The following is a 22,309-nucleotide window of genomic DNA, read 5'->3' on the forward strand; positions in this document are numbered from 1 at the left end:
GCCATAAGTGGCCAAAACGCATTCCTGAAACATCTGGGGCAGTGAGTGTTTTGGTCCTCCAAGTGGGATGTTGAACAATTGTGTGCATCCTTCTGTCAATAAATATTCATTTCACTTTATTTCTTAAGTACATCATTTACTTAAGAATCTTATAAGATTCTCTACAGAACTTGCTTGTAGATAAATATTTGTATACACTGATATTTATTTTAATGGAAAAGTCCTAAGAAATATGGTTTTCAAATGGGTTGTGTTAACTTATGGTTCCATCAGCCGAGAGTCCCCTTTCCTTGCACTTTCCCCAACAGTGGTTATTTTTAATATTTGCAAAATATAACAGCCGAAGAGTGCATTTAAGATTTGGTTAAACTGGCACTATTTTATTGCTAATGAAACTAAACATATCTCATATACTTAGTGACTATTGTATTTCTAAAATTGTAAACTATCTTCTCATGTTCTACCCCCTTTTTCCACTCTGAATATTTTTCCTTATTGATTTGAAAGGGCTTTTAAAAATATTATTAGGATTCTAGCTCTTTTTCAGTGTTACACATTGAGAATATTTTCACCAATGGCTTTATTAATTTTTTTTGCTATTGGAAGTCGGTTTTATTGCATAATCAAAACTTTCAATATACTTTCTTGCACATTACTATTGTTATCACTATCAATATGGCTAAATGTATTGAATTCTTACTATAAAGTGGGCACTATTCTAAGTGCTTTGAATTATTAAGTCACAAATCTTTATGAACCTTATGAGGTATGTATACTACTGTTCACATTTTATCAGATGAAGAGACTGGAGAGTGGAGAAGCCCACACAGCTGTGACTGACAAAACCGATAGTTTGACGCAGGGAGTCTAACTCCAAAGCCTGTAACCAGAATAAGTTATATATATATAAATTATCCCTAATAATCTCACATCAGATACACTTAGTGAGCTAAGGTTATGCCACTGCTATATTGCAGTGCATATCGGTAGAATTTAATATAATTGGACTCGGGTTTATTTTTCATGATAAAATTACGGTGTGTTGGTGTTGGGTTGGAATTTAGGATAATTTACTTTTCTACTATAATTTATCTATACTTTCTAGGAATTCTAGAATATCCTTTTCCATTACCAAATCATTCTAGATGCTTTGGTAATGGAAAAGGAATAAAATAACATTGGGTTTGGAGTGAAAAGGGGGAAAATATAGCATTCACCAAGTGACCAATCTTTAACATTTAAATCAGCTCAAATTCTGAAAAGGAAAGGAAGAGGAAGAGGTTTTTTTCTAGCCCTTTTCTTTTGTTGTTCCTCTCCTTACAAAAAAACTTTAAAAACCACAATGATTTATAGCACTTATGAAGATAAGTATTTCACAAATTTGTTTTAATAATAATTCCAATAATGTTACCATTTTAGATAGACCCACTGAATCCTCAAGATTATTTATACTTAATTGTTTTTGTGTGCTACCTTGATCACTTCTTAATTATATGTTTAAATCGCTGAAATGAGGGTGTTAGGAAAGTTTAGTGAGTTACTAGGACTGGCAGTTTGGAGTTCATTAACAAAATGAGCAGTGCATTGTTATTGAAAGAAATATCAATTTAAGGGACCGTCAAATTATAGGTCCTTCTTCCAGGCCTGGAAGCAATTGAGTCCTGTACATTCCACACTTCTGAGGAATCTTCTTTTGCATAATCACTTAACAATTTTGAGTGGGCAGCAGTACAGCTTTTAGATCTTTGCTTGTTTCTTTTTCATATGCACTCAAATCTAATTGTAATTAGACAAGAATTCATCTTTCAGAAACCTCCATCATCTTGGCAAGACGTATTTGATTACTAGTTGCCTGTCCCGTGTCAGGCAGGACTCTCTGTGCTTTGTGTTGGACATCACATCACCCTCAGGCTCTTCAGAGGAAACCAGGCCTTTCTATTCTTCTGCAGATGACTGCATGCAAGGCACGTATTCCCAAAGAGCATCTCAACAGGTTGGAAGCCTCTTCGACCATTTTCTGCAGTAACTCCATTTGGTGGCTTCTTCAGCTTCAGAACAATTCCAATGCAGACACTCCCAGCCCTGATGCTGTAATTTTAAATGACCTTCCCTGGGTTTTCTGTGTGACGGTGCCACAAGGGAATGACGCAGTGGTCATTCAGTCATTTTGAGAGAGCCTGGAATATCCCTGGGGAGCTGTTAGAAACAATCAGCCCCTCCTTCAGGAAATGAAAGGAAGTGCCAACCCAGTGGAAATTTATTTATTACCTGTTTGAAAGCTGCTGAAATAACAAAACACCCTTAACAGACCAACCAGGGCTACACAAAGAAACTGAGGATATTCTCACATTGGGGCCGTGAACGTCATTCAGGCAAGTGAGTGGAGTATTTTGTTACCGGCACTCCCAAAGAAGGGAGAAGGCAACGTGGTCATATAAAGTGAATTAAAAATAAATTAAGCATCAGTGAGAAACTTTCCTTGACCTGACTCATGGCAGGAAATCTTCTCAAAGCAAGCCTTGGGGCCAACCAGGTCAACAGCTCCTGTGTCAGAGCAGACGTCCTGTCACACCTCCACCAAGCTGGGAACGCACTACACTCGGGTTCAAGGAGGTAAAACCAGCCCTGCCTCGGGAGCAGCTACTGTCCAAATCACTTCTCGAGCCTGCGGGAACCCTCAGGACTGAAAATCATAACCGTTTTCTTTCCCTTCCCAAGGCACAGCTCTGCATCTTAGAGACTCTATGCGTGGGCCCTGGGCTGAGGCAGGCCAGCCCTTACCTACACTGCGCTTTCAGAGTGAGGTCAAGAGGGAGCACTTGTCTCTTCCTTTGATCTTTCTGAGTTACACTGCAGGTGACCCCTCTGCGTTGTAAACCTCTGTCAATGCCTGAAAAGGAGGTTCTTTTCTCCCTATTTACTCTGCCTATACTCTCTTGTGATAGTGTGTATTCTTGGTCCTCTTTAGAAAGTCTGCCTTGTCTCCAGTATATAGAAGTAAAATTATACAGGAAAACATAGGAAGAAGGAATTCAACCTCAAAGACTGTAACCTAGAAATATGGCCTGAGCTGCCACCCTGCCTGGCCTGCCCTACACATTTCAGACTCAAGATTGTAAAATCACCTCTCATCTAAACGTCCAGCCTGTGCATCTGTGCTATGGATTTCGGACTTGCCAGCCCCTATAATCATCATTAACTCCAAGCCATGGGCTGATGGTCCCCCACGAGGATGTGAGCAACAGGCCTTCGGTTCTGGGGGCCCCTCCCAGCGGCTCTGCTGGCCCAGGCACCTTTACCCCTCGGACTCTGAACCCGATGCCCTGCGGCTGGGTGCTGGAATGCCCTGGGAGAGGTGCATCCTTGCGTTGCTGTGCAAGCTCCTCTCCGCTGGGCAGACCACATCCTCCTTTCCTGGGCCTCCTTTCCTGTCAGCAGTGGGAAGAGCCAGCGCCACCAGGAAACACCCCCAGTGCAGGTTTGCGACTAGAGATGCCAGTAAGCATGTTCCCTCCAGAGGAGAAACCAGGGAGTGAATCCTGCCCAAAGATGCAGAAGCCGTTTTCTGACCCAGAGAACACAGACAGAGAGAGTCTTAGAAGTAGTCCTGGGGACCAGCCTTTCATGGCAGAGTCCCAGGTGATTGGCAAGGAGGCTCTGAGCCTGAATCTGGAGAGTGAGATTTTTTTTTTTTTTTTTTTTTTTTTGCGGTATCCGGGCTTCTCACTGTTGTGGCCTCTCCCGTTGCAGAGCACAGGCTCCAGACACGCAGGCTCAGCGGCTATGGCTCACGGGCCCAACCGCCCCGCGGCATGTGGGATCTTCCCAGACCGGGTCACGAACCCGTGTCCCCTGCATTGGCAGGCGGACTCTCAACCACTGCGCCACCAGGGAAGCCCCTGGAGAGTGAGATTTGAAGAAATGAAAGTTGGCAAATTTAGCCCAAAGAAGGAGTCACTCTCTCTGCAGAGGCACACTTCTGAGATGACTCGGTGGACTGGAGACCATCCCCAGGGCCACCTTGGGAGGCACGTGCTGAAGATGGCAAAGCCACGTGAAGGAGGGAGCCCGAGTCACTGAGTCACAGCCTGAGCCCCAGAGGAACGTCACCCCTTCTAGGAACACTGGGATTGAACGGGGACACACTAGCTCCACGGAAAACCTGTAAAATGTCAAGACCTTGCCAGTTTCAACTGATTTCACCTGAGTTCTTGCGAGTGCAATCGAAGTCTCTCATTTTGATGACACCCTTGAGTCCCCTGCCCCTGCCTGCCTGAGTGACCAACACAAAGGAGAGCAGGTGCCTGCAGGGGACGGAGATCCCTGTGACCCTTGCAGGGAGAAGCAGCATTCCCTGCTGCAGAAGGAAACTCTAAACCAAGGGACTCAGCCTCACCCAGTGACGTGATGTCAGCAGCCCTCACGGCAGCCCCTCCGTTGTGACGGGACACCCACGCAGGAGGGCGGGAAGCGGACGGCGCGGCAGGACTTTGATCCTCCATGTTTGCCGTAAGGCCCGAGTTCCAGGCTGGTCTCTGGCTGCAATCAGCTCTTTCCACCGCCTTCAGCACACCGACTAGCGATGCCATTCTCCCGGGTGTGCAGCCAGCAGCAGAGCCAGAACTTCACTGTTTTCCAGAACATGGCCACCCTCCCCTCTGCCAGCCCAACCGATGCTCGTCCTGCTGGTCAGGCACTTGTTTTCTCCAGGGACAGAACAGTCCTCAGGGCTCTGCGCAGTCAGTTGTGCCCACGGGATCCCGGCCGTCAGCGGAGAACCCGGGGCCCTCTGAAGCCAGGGAAGGCCTGCTGACCTCGCAGGAATGCCTGCCCTGCCGGCCCCGGTCAGCTATGGGGTCTCTGCTCGCGCCGTCCAGTTGCTTGAGGCCAGGCCCGGGTCTCCCTGGGTGTCCCCGGGCGATCCTGGTCACACAATCTCGTGGTCGTTTCCACAGTGCACAGTCCACGCGCTTTAAGGAGAGAAAAAGAGTCACAGCCAGAAGATCGCCTGCCGAGTCAGGACCGTCCCACAGCCCACGGCACAAGCATACGCAATCCTCAAGGCTCCAGGGGTGGAAGCCGGTCCTCCCGGTGACAAACCCCAGCGACTGGCAGCGCGTAATAAAAATGGAACAGGGCTTCACTTGAAGGCACAGTACACGTTCTCAAGACAGAACAGAAAGGGGAGCCCCCAGCTGCCCCCAGCAGGCGCTGTCACCACCTTCACAGGCCACCGCGACCTGGCCTCGCGTCACCCAGAGAGCCTGAGCACCGCAAAGACGCCCCACGTGCCGCCACCCGTGTCCCCCGCAGCCGCAGGGACGAGACGCCGTCCACCCTGCCTGCCACCCTGGCCCGCTGGCCTCAAGCTCGGACCCCAAGCACTGCCCCGAGCAGGCCCGGCTGACCGAGGCCCCGCGCACCCCAACTCCAGCCCCGCCGTCCCCAAAGCCCAGGGACTGGCGGCGGCACCAGGTGAGCTCAGTGAAAAGGGAGGTCGGCGCCCCTTGTCCAGAAAGTCCCTGGCTCCCCAAGGGGCCGCTCTAGGCCCATCCGGGTGGGTGGGCGCCCCGCCCGGCGCCGGGTCTACCTGGCGCGTCTACCTGCCGCGGGCGGATGACGGCGAGTTCGAGCGCTCACGCGCGCTCCGCTCGTCCCCGGCGGGCAGGACCAGCGCAGGGTGCAGGGCACGCGGGCCGGGCTGGAGGCTGCCGGCCGGCAAGCGGGGCAGGACCGCGACCGCCAGGGAACCCTGACCCCCGTCTCCATCCAAGGCGACGCGTGCGTGGCAGCAGCGGAGGCGCGGCCGGCACCGGGCGCCGGGCGTCAGGTGATGGACAGCGAGAGTGCCGTGTCCGTGCAGGGCGCCCATGCAGGGTGTGGTTCCACCCGGTCCCTACACCCACCCTCTCGTCCCAGAGTCTGCCACTGTCCTGGGATTCACCTGTGTCAGAAATTAGCCAGCTACTCTGCTTGGCCAAAAAAGTAAATAATTCATCGGCTGGTGATGATGACTCCCCTTCGGGAGCAGACACAGCCGCTCCAAGAGGCATCAGCGTCCTTCTAATCTGCTAACGCAAAAAAACAGCTTTTTAGCATCTCAGGAGAACGCAGAACGACTTCAGGAGAAAACAGTGCATGCTTTGAATGAAAATATCTTCAGGAAAGTCTAAAAACTGCTTGCCTAAGAAACTGCAGCATGAAAGCAAAGAGTACCTGCAAGCCGAAGGAACAGAAAAACGTGCTTGAAAACTCAAACACACAAACGGAACAGGTTGTGAACGATGAAGAGAGCCAGTTAAAATCTCCACCTGAAACTGTACTGAAGGTTGTAAATTTGCCTGATCTCTTTAGAGAAGATTATAGGATGACAGCATCTTGGAATTCGAGAAAAAGTGTGCATTAGACATGGGAGATCAACTACTCTATCAGTCAGAAATTGATCTGAAAAAACTCACGGATGTTGTTATATGTAGATGTTTCTTTTAAAAGACTTGAAGGAGAAAAATAAATATTCAAAAAATTATCCGAAGAAAAGACATGCGAATTAAGAATTTACAGGACAAGTAAAAAAAACAAAAACCTTCAAACTGAGTGAACATTTTTGCAGACTGAAAATTTGGAGCTTGAAAGAGATTCAGAAACTTCCGCTGAAACTTCAAACACCGCCTACATTATGTTGGGAACGTATAATGCAACTTCAGGGAACATTGCTAGAGGGAATGTGTTGCTTACAAATAGAGACCAAGCTCCCCAAAGTGTACAGAAACATAAACTACACAAATCAGAACTCAGCTTCTCCAGGGAGGGATGAAGATGTGGACAAAGAATTGGAAAGAATCACTTTCTTCTATCAAAACCAGATTCTCCTCTGTGGGAAAAGAGCTCATGAAAGTCGAATGGCAGCCCTGCCAACCTAGAGAACGCCCAATGAGCTAAGAAAATGACCGCAACAGACAAATAGTGGCTAAAATACAGTTCAAATTCCAGCCTTCCCTGCGGGAGCCCTTCAGTTCCTGCTGTTCCACCTGCAGCCACAAAGGCCTGCAAGTATCAGGGGGTCCCCCTGGATCATAAGATCCCCAAGGAAGGAGGAGGTTTCGGCTGGGAGGGCTCAGAAATTCTGAGTCACGTGCAGGCTTGATTCAGCTTTCACAGCAGCAAACCCCTGAACTTCCACAGCCACAGCGCAACAGTTGCCAATGTTTTCTCTCTTTAAAAGTAATTTTGATTGAGCTCTTTTTAGTTTAACTGCTGATACTTAATTGATGCTACAATATTTCCTACTGTAGTTTGATAGCATTTTAATTTTAGGACAGTATTTTTCAAATGCGGATTTGTTTAATGTAACTCTCATGAGTATATATTTCCACTTCATTGGACCCTCTAGAATTAGATTGTATACGTATGACATATTGTATTTTGATTTTATATAAAAAGGCCACTATTACTTAAACCACCTTTGAAGCTTAATATGAATAGAGATGTTTGAAACAATAGAGACCATTTCTGTATGCTAAAAAATATAGTCTACATTTTACACAAAATGTGGTTGAAGTTTCAATACATCTGGTCTACTTCTACCTTCAAAAATATTTGAATCTTCTGAGCTTTGGGTCACAACACTTAACTAAATTTTATTTTGAGAAAAGGAGAGGTATTACTAGAATTCTTCTCTACTGAGAGAAATATTCAACTGCAGAAGGAATAAGAAGAGAACCACTTTTATTCTCGAAGCAGGTTAAGCACATGGTAATTGCTTTTAACCCGTCCACTTGTTGCACACACACTGATTGAGAACCTACGGCTGTCAGACCCCCGGCTGGGGATGCTGGGCTCACGGCAGCACCGCCCTCAGTCCACGTGCTCTGGAGGGTTCGGGGAGCAGAGAGAGGCCGAGAAGGCAGTGCCGGGGAATGTCAGGAAGCAAACCCTTCCTAAAACGGAGAAGTCACTACCTGAGGGAGAGCAGAAACTGGTCAGGGAGACAGAGGGAAGAGCATGCTAACTGGAGGAACGAGGGAGAGCAAACACCAGAACAAGGGCAATCAGGGCAGTCAGGGTAAGACAGCAACTTACCGTCCGTGTGGGCGGGGAGCCGGTGTGAAGCTGGTCCGGTTATAAAAGGTCTTACCTACCATCCTAAGGCACTTGGCGTTATCCTACACTTTGATGAAAGGGTTTGAGCAGGGCGGGCTGCAGAGTTTCACGTTAGAGAGAAGATGACGGCCGCTCTTTAGAATGCAAGTCTAGCATCAGAAACGGGCAGCTAGCAGAGAGGTCGCCAACTGACCTGGAGGTGGAGAAGGATGAATGACCTCGGCAGACATCTAGAAGGTAGGACACGCAGGACACAGGACAGACAGGAGGGAGAGGGAGACGGAGAGACAGAAAAGTGTAAAGTTGGTTTGTTTTGTTTTGTTAAGACTTTCCAGAGAGGGATGCCTTTAACTCCGATAAGATGCACAGAAATATAGACAAGTGGGTCAGGAAAAACACATTACCTTTCTGGCTCTGGTCCCCAACACACCCCAGATAACCAGATAAACTTAGAAAGAGACCTTTGCCTAGTGTTGCAAGAAAAGGCTTTTTGATCAACTGTTGTGTGTTCTCTCCCTATGTCTCTGTACTTGAGGGCTTAAATCGGGTTTATCGTATTGATGTACGCAAGGCCCCTTTTCCCTCTCTCCTTCTTTTTTCTTCTTCCCTTCTCCCTAATAATGTAATCAGCACCTGCAGATCCCTACCGTGCAAATCGAGCTCAGATAAGGAGAGTCATCTGCATCCAACATTGCGGTTCCTCCGTCTCCATCCTGTCACGGCCCCCGGGCAGCCTAACGTAATCACCATCCGGAATCCCTTACTTCTGTTTTTATGTGGCTTCATGGTCTATACATCCCTAAAATGGAAATGTAAACGTTTTACCTCTTTTTCACTTTAACATGATATTGCCACTGGTGTCTCACGCCACTCAGTGCCTGACTGTGCTGTATTATTCTCTTTTATGTGAACTTACCCTCGTTCATTTATCCACTCTCCTGCTGAAGCACATCGGGTGGTTTCTGAGCCTTTTGTACACTTTGGCACGTGTTTCTTTTCCAGCGTCCAGGACGCTGCTAACAGGTTGGGGTTCCTCGTGTTTTTCAGAAGAGGAGGAATGCCGTGAACTCTCTTTACACATTTTCTTCCCACACAGGCTTAAATAACACTTATTTCAATCTAAGTGATCTGTCTTTTCACACTGACTGTTGATCCTGAATCCACGAATAGTCTCTTTTTACGTCACACCAAGAGGACAAGCCCCGCTGCTGAATTTAGGCTACTGGTTAACGCAGCGGAAAATAAATCAGTCACACAAGTTATTTGAACTAACCAGCCCAACGAGCGCAAACAGGGCACACAGAAGCCCCATAAATCCTCAGCAGTGGAGGCTTGCTTGTTTCCTCTAACTGGCAGGTAAAACGTTGGAGTGAAATGTACTGCTAACCCTTAAGACTCTTGCTCTTAATCAGAGCGGAGACAGGTCCCCAGGCCTATAGGCAGCCAGGGACTGATTCAAAGACGCACCAAGGGGCAGAGAGAAATGTTTCAAGCTCTGAGGAGAAGCAGCATCGCCGCTTTGCTGTCAGGGCTGCTCCTCCCTCGTGCCTCCCCAAGTCCTAAGCAGCAGACCCCATCTGCACCCCGCAGCTCCCCTGGCCTGGACGTGTCAGGAGTAGATATAACTGCGCAGGACGGAAAGGGGGACTTCAGTGCTTCCAACGAGGTCCCACCTTCTAGGCTAACATCCCACCTCTGGTGCAGCATCAAGGGCTGTTCCACTGTTAAGACATTTATATTTTGGCCTGACTTTCCCACCTAACATTTCTAGAACTTCTGTCTCAACCAAGTTTGAACCGCATATTCAAAGAGTTTCTTGCTCTCTACTTCTTTTCATTTCCTCTAATTTCTCTGGAAGTTGGGGCTTTTTTTCTCCTTCCTAGCAGAGTATATAGTACTTGCTCGTTTCCTTCACTCATTCAACAAATATGTGTTCAGTTAGGATTGTGAGCCATATACTCTGCTAGAGCCCAGAGATACAATGCTGAAAAAAAGAGAAAAATTCCCCTCGAGAATTTTAATTAATCACACTGTAGAGCCCAGAGATATAAGGCGGAAAAAAGAGAAAAATTCCCCTCGAGAATTTTAATTAATCACCACACTGTGACCCACCATGAAAATTACAACAAGGAGGCGGCGATGGTCCCTGATCTGTTCCGGCAGCCCTTGAGTGAAAAAGCCTTCTTAAGGGAGTGAAGTTGGGTGAAGGTGGGGACGAGCCAGGGTCTGGAAAAAATGCACTTCCTGCCGCTGCTTCTCTCCCTGTCCCTCTGGCCTCCGCTCTCATCCAGGAGGCAGCATCCCCCAGCCGACCACCACACCACCCAGCTAGGATACCGACCTTCCCACTTCCATCCTGCCCACCCACCCCTCCCAACCTCCCCACTACCTGCTTTCTGACCTCACCTCCTGCTGTTTCCACCGAGTCCACAATGACTCACGAGAGCTCTCCCTTTCCACTTCCTCAGAAGGTCAACATCCCCCAGCTGGGTTTTCAAGAGGCTCTCTGTCTGGAATTCCCCTCCTCTTGTCACTTATATGATTAAAACTTTCTCATCTTTCAGATCTCAGCCTAGCTGACATCTCCTCAGAAGGTGTCTTCCTCAGAAGAACAGAACCTGTAAAAATCATAAATTTGGTTTGGTTACTCCCACGTCGTTTCTCTCCAGTACCAGTCTACCATCTCCTCAAGGGTGAGAACCATTTTCCCGCTTATGTACCAGCAACTAGCACAGGGCCTAGTACATAATACACCCTAAAGGCAATTTTGCTGAACAAATGAATGGATGGTGTTAGATACACATTTCTATTTTTTTTGTCAAATAAAATCTTTGTTAGAAAGATTAATTCCACAGGCAAGAAACAAAAATTAATTGGAAAAAATTTAAACATTAAATGAAACTGTTCAATTCTGTATTATGTTACTCAGGGTTCTCCAGAAAAACAGACTCAATAAAGTATACATGTACATAAATAAAATGTACATATACATAACTGACTCATGCAGTTATGCAGGCTGACAAGTCCCAGGGTCTTCAAGGTGAGTCAGCAAGCTGGACCCAGGAGAACAGATGGTTTAGTTCAAGTCCAAAGGCCATGACCCAGGAGAGCCAATGGTATAGTTCTAGTCGGAAGGCCCACGGTATCAAGACCTCAAGACCCAGGAAAAGCCAGTGTTTCAGTTTGCGCCCAAAGGCAAGAAAAAACCCAATGCCCCAGTTTGAAAGCAGTCAGGCAGGAGGACTTCCCTCTTAAGAGTCCTTTCTGTTCTATTCAGGCCTTCAACCGATTGAGGAGGTCCACCCACCTTAGGGAGAGCAATCAGCTTTGCTCGGTCTACTGAATCAAATTTTAATCTCACCCAGAAACACCCACAGACACACCTAGAATAATGTTTGACCAAATGTCTGAGCACCTCATGGCCCATTCAGCTTGACACATAAAATTCACCACCACAGCCTCCCCGTGACATCACAATTGCGTTTCCTCTGCATGTTGTTGACCTTCAGGGTATCCAGTTGAGCTCAAGTTCATGGTGCAGGGGGGCTCCAGAATACACTATGTGTGATTCCAAGATAGAGGACCTAGTGACTCCTGTCTGCTGCTAGACCAGCTGTCTCTCTCAAGCTGGGATGCTACACTACAGGTGAATGATGCAAGAGAACGTAACTAGAGTCAAAGCAAGAGCCCCGAACGGCAAAGTTATCGTCACCATCAAGTGACAGAAGAGGAGAAATGGAATTTGTAATGCTTATTTATAATAATAAATATTTGTCATTATTATTGAATAAGTGTCATTTGCTTACTGCTTGCCAAATACTGCCCTAAGCACTTTACATACAATCACTCATTTAGTCATCATAACAACCCTAGTTGTTACTATGACTCCTCTTATGCAGGAGAGCAAACCGTAGCACACAGAGGTTAAGTCACCCGTCTAAGGACAGAGATGATGAGGCAGATCAAGGGTCCCTACCCAGGCATTTCTGCTCTAGAAGCTGCACTCTTGGCAAGTGCACTTGACCGCCCCTCAGAGACCTAATTGTGCACCAGCTGTTTACACGCGTTACCTCTTTAATCCTAAGTTAACTCTGCAGGGTAAAACTATTGCGTGAGGAAAATGAGAAAACAAAGACTAATCACAGGAAACGAACTGAGGCTGCAATACAAGTTAGTGGAAGAAACTATCTTTCAAACTATATCTGTTTGACCCCCAAAACCAAGTCTCTTTCCAATATTCCTCACCTACCTCCTCTCTGTGGATTGAATCCAAGTGGGTTCATTCATCTCCAAAGCCAAGTTTCCAGTCACACATGAAACATAATCTCATATTTATAGCATAATCAGGATCACGGAATTTTAGTCAGGTCACATTTTTTTCTATGCAAATTGTATATATGCAGTGAAACTGAGTTAAGTATCACTTTTATGCAGAAATCATTTTATATTTCTGACTTCCCTTTGCTTTATTTTTTTATTTTTATCTTTATTTTTTTTTATTTTTTTGCGGTATGTGGGCCTCTTACTGTTGTGGCCTCTCCCGTTGCAGAGCACAGGCTCCGGACGCGCAGGCTCAGCGGTCACGGCTCACGGGCCCAGCCGCTCTGTGGCACGTGGGATCTTCCCGAACTGGGGCACGAACCCGTGTCCCCTGCATCGGCAGGCGGACTCTCAACCACTGCGCCACCAGGGAAGCCCCATGCTTTGCTTTTTGATGGTAAAAATTCATCAGTTGGAATGAGTAACGCCAGCCCCTTATTTATAGTTCAGAAAACTTACATGGTGATTTGATGAGTATAAAATACGTCTAACCCAATTGTATAGGATACTGAACAGTGAAAGAAAAGGACCTGGCCACAGACTGCTGTGATTCCAGCTTTAACTAGGTAAAGACTGAGGAGTCACTAGGCAGCTTGACAAGGTTTGTCATCAGGTTAAATCCATTCCACTGTTCTCTGAACTTCCCCAAATTTACTTTCGTGAATGGACAGGGAATAACCTCGTGAGTCTGCATAAGCAATCAGGAATTCTGAGTCCACCCGTGCATGTCTTTAAGGGCACTTGAACACGAATAACATACCCTCTGGTGCACGTTGCCTCAAGTACTATGAGATCATGGACTTGATCCACCTGGAACAGCAAAACGAAGCAAATGCCAATATTCCTTTCAGCCAAGTCCCATGCTTTGAGCAGGACACTTACAAACAGTGTCCCTACCCACCTGCCCGCCATCTTCACTGTGTACAGCGCCTCCTAGAATTAACTCATTCTGTAGGTTGACTTTAATAATAAATTCTAAATACCTCAACCCACTGTTCACATGTTCATGGGTACACATTCACTTCATTGTTTTAAAATAGTTACTTGAGAATGACTGCTAACTTTAAAAATATTTCTTCCAGATGATTGTAGATAATTATGATGGGCTTCTGTTTAGACGCTGTCTGTGCAAATAATATCCAATACATTAAAAATAACATTACAAATAGTCCACAGTAGCTAAATGAGCAGCTGTGAAGTGTGTTCCTCGGCAGATATTTCTTAATAGCCTAGATTCCCATCTGCCCAGCATGGTTGCCTAGAAGCTTCCCAGATGCCTAGATGTAATACAAGAAAAAACAACCTTTTTGCCTAAGTCTATATCCTCTGTTTTACACCAACAGTGAACTAGGACAAACTGATGTTTTCCCCAATCTTTTGCTTTCGTGAGCAGAGGAAAGCCTGAGGCAGCTATGACAAGGGGAAACAATTCTGATTTTCTAAAGGCGAGTTTTCACTTAAAAACCTCAGACAAGTTGAGGTTTGGTTGACAAATGTCTGCGGCTCCGTCCCTGGAGAAGCTGCAATCCTCCACCCGCTGATGACACACAGACTGAAACCTTGTACAACCAATTCAGAAATAGCTAGCCCACATCCTAGTCTGAGCTATGGAGTCTGACACTGACATAATAAAGATGTGCACTGGAAATATCCTTGAGGGACAGGCACAGGCCACAGTCCATTAGCGGCCCCAAGAAAAGGTCAAGCAGCATTCTTTAATTCCGCAATTGACTGTTGTGTTCACTTGGGGTGCTAATATGAGCTCAAAGAAAATAATTCATTCTAGGATGAGTCCCAACAATCTTCCAATCTCTCACGGTACCGACTGACCAGATAGAAGCCATTCTACTAAGATGTGCTTTCATTTTCAGTCCCATCATCTTTTTTAGAGGCTCACAGCGTGCCAAGGAATATAGCTCAGTGATTGTAACTCAACAAGGCATTTGCTCCATTTCCCTGTGGGATGTTCTGCAAATCTTTCTCTCCCTTAAGAAACTGATGGAGTTGTACCTGTCAAGAACAACATGCTGCTAGGCTTGGCATTTCCCCAAGTTGTGCTAGGAAGACCTTGAACTTGACTTTGTTATCTTAGCTTGAAATATTTCAACCCTACCATGAAATGGGACAAACCAGCCAAAGGAGTGGGGAGAGGAGTGTATATATATATATATTGGAAGCGGAAACAGCATCTTATCTTCTGCAATGTATCATTGGCTAAGATTTTTAACTTAAATGTACAAGTTCAAGTTCACACCAGACTTTACTTCTTAAAAGTATGACTTACTGAGGTATGGGAAATGCAGATAGCTTATAGAAATAAAATTGCTTTTTTTGGGCTCTCTCCTGGGTCTTGTAGTTAGATATATCATGTTTCCAAATTCCCCCATCACGTGTGTTATTAAACTATGCCCACAACCTTCTCCAGGTCATTAAAAGAAGTATATTATAGAAATAAAAGTCAACTCCCTCATTACATGATAAAGGCATCTTTTCAATGTTTTCTCAATTTAATTCTGTATGCAGGAGTTGTATTTATAATAAAATGCTTATCTCAAATGACTGATGAAAGAGTTGCTTCCCACTGCATGGAAGAGTTCATGGTAGTTCCCTGTTCTTGGAGAGGCACTTAGAGGTTTATTCATTGTGAGCAGCAATCCGAGCTGTGTATACCGAGAGCCAACACACTGTAACTGACAGGGCCTCAGCTAAGAGCATTCTGGAGCTAAGACACAGCAAACTGAAAAGTAACAAAGTGGAATTCTATTAACACTTGGTAGGTCAGAAAATATTATAATAAACAGTCAGAATGTAGGATTAAAGGAGATAGTTTGGGGAATTTCAGTTCTGAATTAAAATCAAGGAGTATCGTCAATGACGAGGTTTAGAACATCAGGATAACCCCATGAAAAATATTTCAAATCTAAGTGTCACTTTACATTCAAATTTATTTTAACCTTGGATTTTTCAGACAGCAAATAAATTATCTGCATGCTTTGCAGCAAATTGAACTTTGATACTAATTAGAGCTACAGTTGGGTGGTTTTCAATCGCCATCTGTTCCTCTTTCCTGAAATAGCTTTGGATTCCACACAGCACTAACATTTGAGGTATGTTCTTTTGTCAAGTAATGTATGGACTTTCTGGACATTCTACAGCGTGCCTGAACTTTATAATTTGGCCATAAAATATGTAGGTGAGTATAGGTATACACACATTTTTCTCTTAAGATATATACTTAAAAATTCAAGCTTTTATGTTATCTTAAAGTATTGAGGTCTCATGAAACTACTGTGCTCATTTAAAAAGCATCACTCACATTTTATACCATTTTCACTCCCAAGTTTCTAGCCCTGGACCTTAGCTTGGAAAAAAGTCTGCCGTCACTGTTTTGGATAAAGAGTTGCTCAGAAGCAGCTTTCCCATCATGCTCCTTCACATCTCACAGAAAACTAAGAACAACAGAAGGCACCGGGCTGCTAGTCTCATCTTCAAAGCAGCCACACCATGGCCACACACAGTGGCCACACAGAGGAAGGTAGCCCTTGGCTGATGGGCACTGGCGTCCTCAAGCTTCATGGCCACTCGGAGTTCAGCAGGGTCCAGATGATGCTTTTTCTGAGTCCTCATTCTGAGCACCCTCACAAACAAAGGCTGCAGACGAGGGTAAAGGATTGGGTGCTGCCCTGCGGGGGAGGAGCTTGAGGCTGCCATCAGGACAATGGACGTGACAAGTCGTCAAACTCCAACCTCACAAAGATGACAGGGAATAAGGCAACAGTTGAGGACTTTGGGACCAGTGAGGCCAACAGGGAATGGGAAAACATCTTTGAATTCAGGTAGAGTTGACTTTTAATTCATAAATCAGTACTGCACTATCCCCACCTTTCCATATTCTCACATCATATTTCTTTCTATCCCTTTCTTCCTCTCCACATAAAATTTCTGTAGGTACCGAATTACTTGAGTTGCCAAAGTGAGATCTGATCACTCTGAATAAACTGGTCATCTCTGGAGCCTACTGGATAATTGAAATGTGTATTGAGCTGATGCTTGTTTAGCATATTATGAGCCACATACTGTGAGCTGTTTTTTACTCAGTCCTCATTACAACCGAGTGAGACATGTCCCATGACCCTATTTTCACAATAACAGAATAAAGGATAAGAAAGATTAAGCAACTGGCCCAAAGACACACAACCATTAATTCCCAAAAGAGTGTGGGAAATCTCATTCTTTCTTCTCCTCTTTCCATTGTGGAACATTCAAGAAGGAATTTCTTTTTGCCTTTAGTGGTTTCAAACTAGTCAGACCTCGAATCAACTGAGATCGCAAAATGACTGTGTATATATTATGTCGTATCTACAAATATGGGAAGTAGTTACAAATAACTAAAACTAGGGAAATATTACATCAAAATATCCATTTCTGGCTTCTCTTGTAAAACTCCTATACCCACTCACAGACTGTAAGTTAAGCTCCTAGTGGAAGTCCACTTAGCTGAGGATAAACTCCATCTAATACCAGGTTGTGAATATAGAATCAAAATATTTAGAAATATGTTGCTGCGTGGAAGGAGAAATTATACTAACTAAACAAATGCTCACAATTTGCCTTGCCCAGTGTCACATTTGTCACCATTCCTGGGAGAAAGTGTTCGCCATAAACAGAGGGAGAGCGGGTGTGATCATTCCTTCAATGTGAGCCGAACGCAAGTGGCTTAGGATCTACTTCATCTTCACTTGACAGATACAAGCTGAAGCGTTAGGTACCGCTAAGCGGATGCTCTTTAGAGGCTCTGTGTAATAGCTTTCATTACTTCTTCTGCCCTGGCAAGAAAATCCACCTGAGTCTCAAAGGTCTTTTCTAGCCAAGATCTATGAGCCCAGATCTCCGCTTCTTACTGAGACAAAATGCCCACTGAGCAATCCTGTACTCGGCAGAAGCTTTGAAATGTAATTCCCTCGTTCCCAAAACGTCCAAATGCTAGAGTTATCTGGTCATTAAGAAGCTTGTCTCTGTGTCAAAGGAAGGTTCATTTCCCATAAGTAAACTCTTGGTGGGCAGCAGGGTATCATTTATAATCCTATATTTAAACACACAAAATTGAATAGATGCCGTGGGAGTTTCTGTTTAACTAAAAATAAAGATGCTTCCTTTAATCTGATAAGTGTTAGGAGTTTTCTATAAACCCTACCTCTGGTCCCACCCTCCATCCCTTTTCCCTTGTTTATTTCTGTCTTATATTTTTCACATCCTGAACCTCTGTCTTTCCTCAAGAACCCTGCCCATTACACTTCACAGAGTTCATGCTTCCTCCAATAGGACGTTATCCTCTGGGGTCCATGCATCCTTTTCTGTTTTTTTATTCTGAAAAAGACACTTGAATTGGCTTTTAGTTGGGGGCATGAGCATGAGGGGGAACCCCAGGCAGTTGATGTCCCCCCAGGGGTGGCCATGCATCTTTACTTCTCCTCCTCCATTTGGTCATCAGAAGCAGTATGGTGTTTTTTGTAAGAGCACTGGGTCTGACACAGCAGAGCTGGGATTATTTACTCTTAGCTGGATGAATGTGGATCTATAGCTTCAATATACGCGAGATTCCTGAATCTGTAAAATGGGAACAGCACTTCCCGCAGATGTTCCTTGTGAAAATCAAATGAGATAACACATAAAACCCACTTGCCACGGTGCCTAGTAACTGGCACTCAGTACATTTTCTTTGTATAACCATCAAGGAGATGTTGACTCTGATTTGAGTTGATGAGGAAAACAATACAAATTGTGTTTGTTACTTGCCTTACACCAAAATGGTTCGTATCTCCCACCTGTATACAATAATGCTAAAAATACACCTCGAGAAAAAGTAAACATTTTGGAACATGATATTTAGCCTTGTGTAAAATGTTGCTGCCTTTTTCCCCCAACCCATAAAGTAAGATTAAAATTGAGGCTTACCTTGAAGACTCTTTAAGAATCCAAGTTAAATAAAATATTCTGTGAATTAACATATTTAACTCAATGGGATTTTTTTTTTCCAACATCACAAAAAGCCTTTGGTCAAAGAGTCTATATTTGAGAAAATATCTGAAAAAGAAAAAAGAAGTCAACATTACATGCTCTGATTGAATAATCGAGCCAAATGAGAAGGAAATGACTTGCAAACAACCCTTTGAGGCTCATAATTTCCAGAAGCAGAAAGTAAGGGTGAAGGGGTTAAGTGACTTGCCTGAGGCCACGCACTCAGCAGTCTGTCAGAGCAAGGAGTTGAGGCAGATTTAGAATCCAGTTCTGTCTGACCTGTATGTAAGTTAATATTCTTTCTACTATGTCACATTGTTCAGTAATTTCCCATCAGATTTTCAAGGCCCTCTTCTTCAACATCACAAAACTGAAATTTGAAGCCAATGCACAAAATACAATTATTCTTAACTCCCAATACACTGAAAGTATTTTCAGAAATCTTTATTTTATAATATCAATACTCTAGGGCAGTGGTTCCGAACTAAAGACAATTTTGCTCCCTAGGGGATATTTGGCAATCTCTAGAGACACTTCGCTTGTCACGGCTAAGGGGAGTGGGGACGTTACTACTGGCATCTGGTTGGTAGAAATTAATGACATTGCTAAGCAATTTACCAAACACAGGACAGTGCCCTCCAGAAAAGAATCATCCACCATATAATGTCAGTAGAGCTAAGATTGAAAAGCCTTGATTGGGGCTTTTGCTTTATAGCAAGTGAAACAGTTAGACTCACCTTCCAACTAAGGACAAACTTTACGAATCAATGAAGTGTAAGTTAATATTTTTTAAAACACTGAAAAGAAAGTGAATAATTATTGGAACAAAATCTGAACAAATGCCACATTCCAGAGAGGTAAGCCTAGCACACAAAACTGTTTTTGCCCTGAGGGCATTCACTCACTGGAAGAAATGGTTACCAAGCCAAACTTCAGTTTGGGTGGCTTTTCAGGAAGAGGAGAGCAAATCCCAGGGGCCACTCACCCTGGGAGAATCAGTTTGCATCTTCTTCCAGTTGAATCTGGGAGCCAAGGGTTATACACACCCAGGGTTGCTCTGAACTAGAAATGAGTCAGCCTTTGTGCAGACTTGCAGCCCACATTTGTATCTTCCCAAGCTTTAATTTTTATTTACTACCAGACTGGTAGTGCCCAGAGGCGCACCAGTATCTGGCTCTGCCCTGCTACCAGACCATGGGAGGATTCACACCTCCTCACCTTTGGAAATTAGGAATGGCCACACGACCGTTCTGTCACATCTCTTGATGGTGCAGTTTGGGCTATTGTTGTATCCAAAACTTACAGGCTTAATTCCACTTCATTCCAAAGACTACTGTGGCTGCCTGAAAGAATTCCACTTTCGCATCAATGTGCAAGACACGGTCACCAGGTCACAAAGCAGAGCGACTCTACACTCTCATTCTCAAATTGCCACGATGTTTAATCCCCGGAAGTCACTCTCAGCCTCAAACGAGTCTGTCTTCACGCACGCAGATCGTCTTCCTCACTGGCTCTCCAGACGAGCCTGCGGCGTCTGAATCATCAGTGAGTGTGGAGTCCAGATACCAAGTAAATGTGCCACTTAGGTATTTATGTTTGTTTTTTATCCTCTTGAACAGCCTATAACTCCGTGATGGAGGAACGTGCTGCTGGTGCAGGCTGTTTGCCTTATAATTCTTGGCCTGGCGTACAGCAAGTAGTAGGCGATAGACATTAGGGGTGGGGACTGGGGATGAGTGAACAAACTCCAAAAGAAGTCGCCACATAATGTTCCCAATACCGATAGTGATTTGCCCTTCCGATAAATATTTATAAGGTGCTCCCTTACGACTGAAAACAAAAATACAATTTTAGGACCTCAAATATGCACATCTGCAGAGATTAAGGGAAGCATACTTGTTACATAACCTCAGGAAATTATGGTTCTCTGTTATTCAGTAGAAGGTCTTTGCCACTAAGGACATCGTTTAAATGGTAATGTTTTCTAAGAAGTAGCTTTAACCCAGGCCTGGCTTACATCTCTATGGAAAAGAGAATTCCAAAGACAGAACTGCAAACGGTGTCCGCTTTGTGTGACCAGGTTAGTCTGGGGACACAGTTGCTCTGTGTAGTGGGAAGAAACTACAGCACCATTTAGGGCGAGAAAACAAATGTTGTCTCTTGAAATCTTGTATTTGTGATTGTCCATTTCAGAAACGTTAACTTGTTGGTGAATCTTTCCTTTTGAAATATAAATTATTTATTAAGAGACTTGTGCATCTGATCTCTTTAATGGGAACTTCCTCTTTCTTATTTAATGGTGATTTATTACACAGTTGAATGCATTAAATGTATTAATTTATGAGGTTTAATTCAGCTTGAATCATAGAAGCCCACCATGCTTGAGTAATCAATGCTTCACAGCAAATACTATAGATTTACCTTACAGTGTATGTAATTATTTTTAATTATTTTATTTTATTTTTATTGGAGTATAATTGCTTTACAATGGTGTGTTTGTTTCTGCTTTATAACAAAGTGAATCAGCTATACATATACATATATCCCCATATCTCTTCCCTCTTCCCTTTTTCCTTTAACAGACAGGAAAATGCCTCACCATTTGTAGGAAGGAGATCTCTCCTTCCGGGCATATGTGGGAATAAGGGCGGATACACGTCTCGCTTCAGGGAAGGAGAGCTCCTTGCTGCGAGCAGCCTCAAGGGCTACCTGCTTCCAAGCCTGCCAGTGCAGACAGCAGCAGGGTAAGGAGGTATATAGTCGTTTTACCTGCTCTCTTATTCCCTCTTTTCCAAAAGGAATATGTATCTGGAACAATGTAAAAATCCGAGCCTCACTTGGATTCCTGGGTTCCTTGAAGAATGGAGGTTTGGAAAAGGTCATTAGTGTCTATTTTTTACTTAAATTCATCTAAAACATCCTTGTATTCACTTCCTCTGACTACTGTAACATAGGACCACAAACTGGATGGCTTAAAACAATACAAATAATACAAAATGATTTTCCCACTGTTCTGGAGACTCAAAGTCCCAAATCAAGGTGCCGGCCAGGCTTTTTCTGATGCCTCCAGGGGAGGATCATCCTTTGTCTCTTCCCAGCATCTCGTGGCCCCAGGTGCTCCTGGGTTTGTGGCAGCATCATTCCAGTCTGGACCTTGTCTTCATGTGGAATTCTCTTTGTCCTGGCCCAAATTTCATTCTTCATATAAGAACACCAATCATATAGGATCAAGGACCTACACTACTCCAGTCTATCCTCAACCTAACTGAACTAATTACATTTGCAAAGACTCATTCTCAAATAAATTCACGGGCTGGGGCTTCAGCATGTCTTTTGAAGAGGCACAATGCAAACCATAACAACTCCCAACTCGTCACAGGGCAGACTCAGGCTGAACCACCTGGGTTCTTGCTTTTGTTCTTTAACTTAGCTGAACATCAAGGAGTCTCTCTTTGGTGTCTTCATAGCACCGGCTCATGCCCAGCTGCAACCAGAGAAGGATGTACAGTCCAGCTGGGGCACCGATGCAAACAGGAGAGCACTTATGTCGTCTCTCAACTTGAGTGGGAAATTTTTCTGCAGATAACAACTGCCCAAAACAAAAACAGGAGAGAAACCCCACAGAGGATGGTGGCTCTAGTTTTGAGAGATCACACACAGACGGAGCCCTACCATGCAAGCAAAACCAGTTTCATCTGAGCCCCAGCCATTCTCAAGTGCAAAGTCACACCTCCGTACTCTTCACGTTGCCCCACATCGTACAGTTCTATATCATCTGGTGTTTCTTCTGGGATTGCACGACTAGAAGCTGCCCAAAGGCTCAGCAGTAATAGGGCTGCCTACACATAACAAGGAGGGAAAGAGGAGGTGT

The sequence above is a fragment of the Delphinapterus leucas genome, chromosome 21, assembly GCF_059928025.1.
Source record: "Delphinapterus leucas isolate spDelLeu-1000000601 "Yukka" chromosome 21, BTC_Dleu_Yukka2, whole genome shotgun sequence".
NCBI lineage: Eukaryota > Metazoa > Chordata > Mammalia > Artiodactyla > Monodontidae > Delphinapterus > Delphinapterus leucas.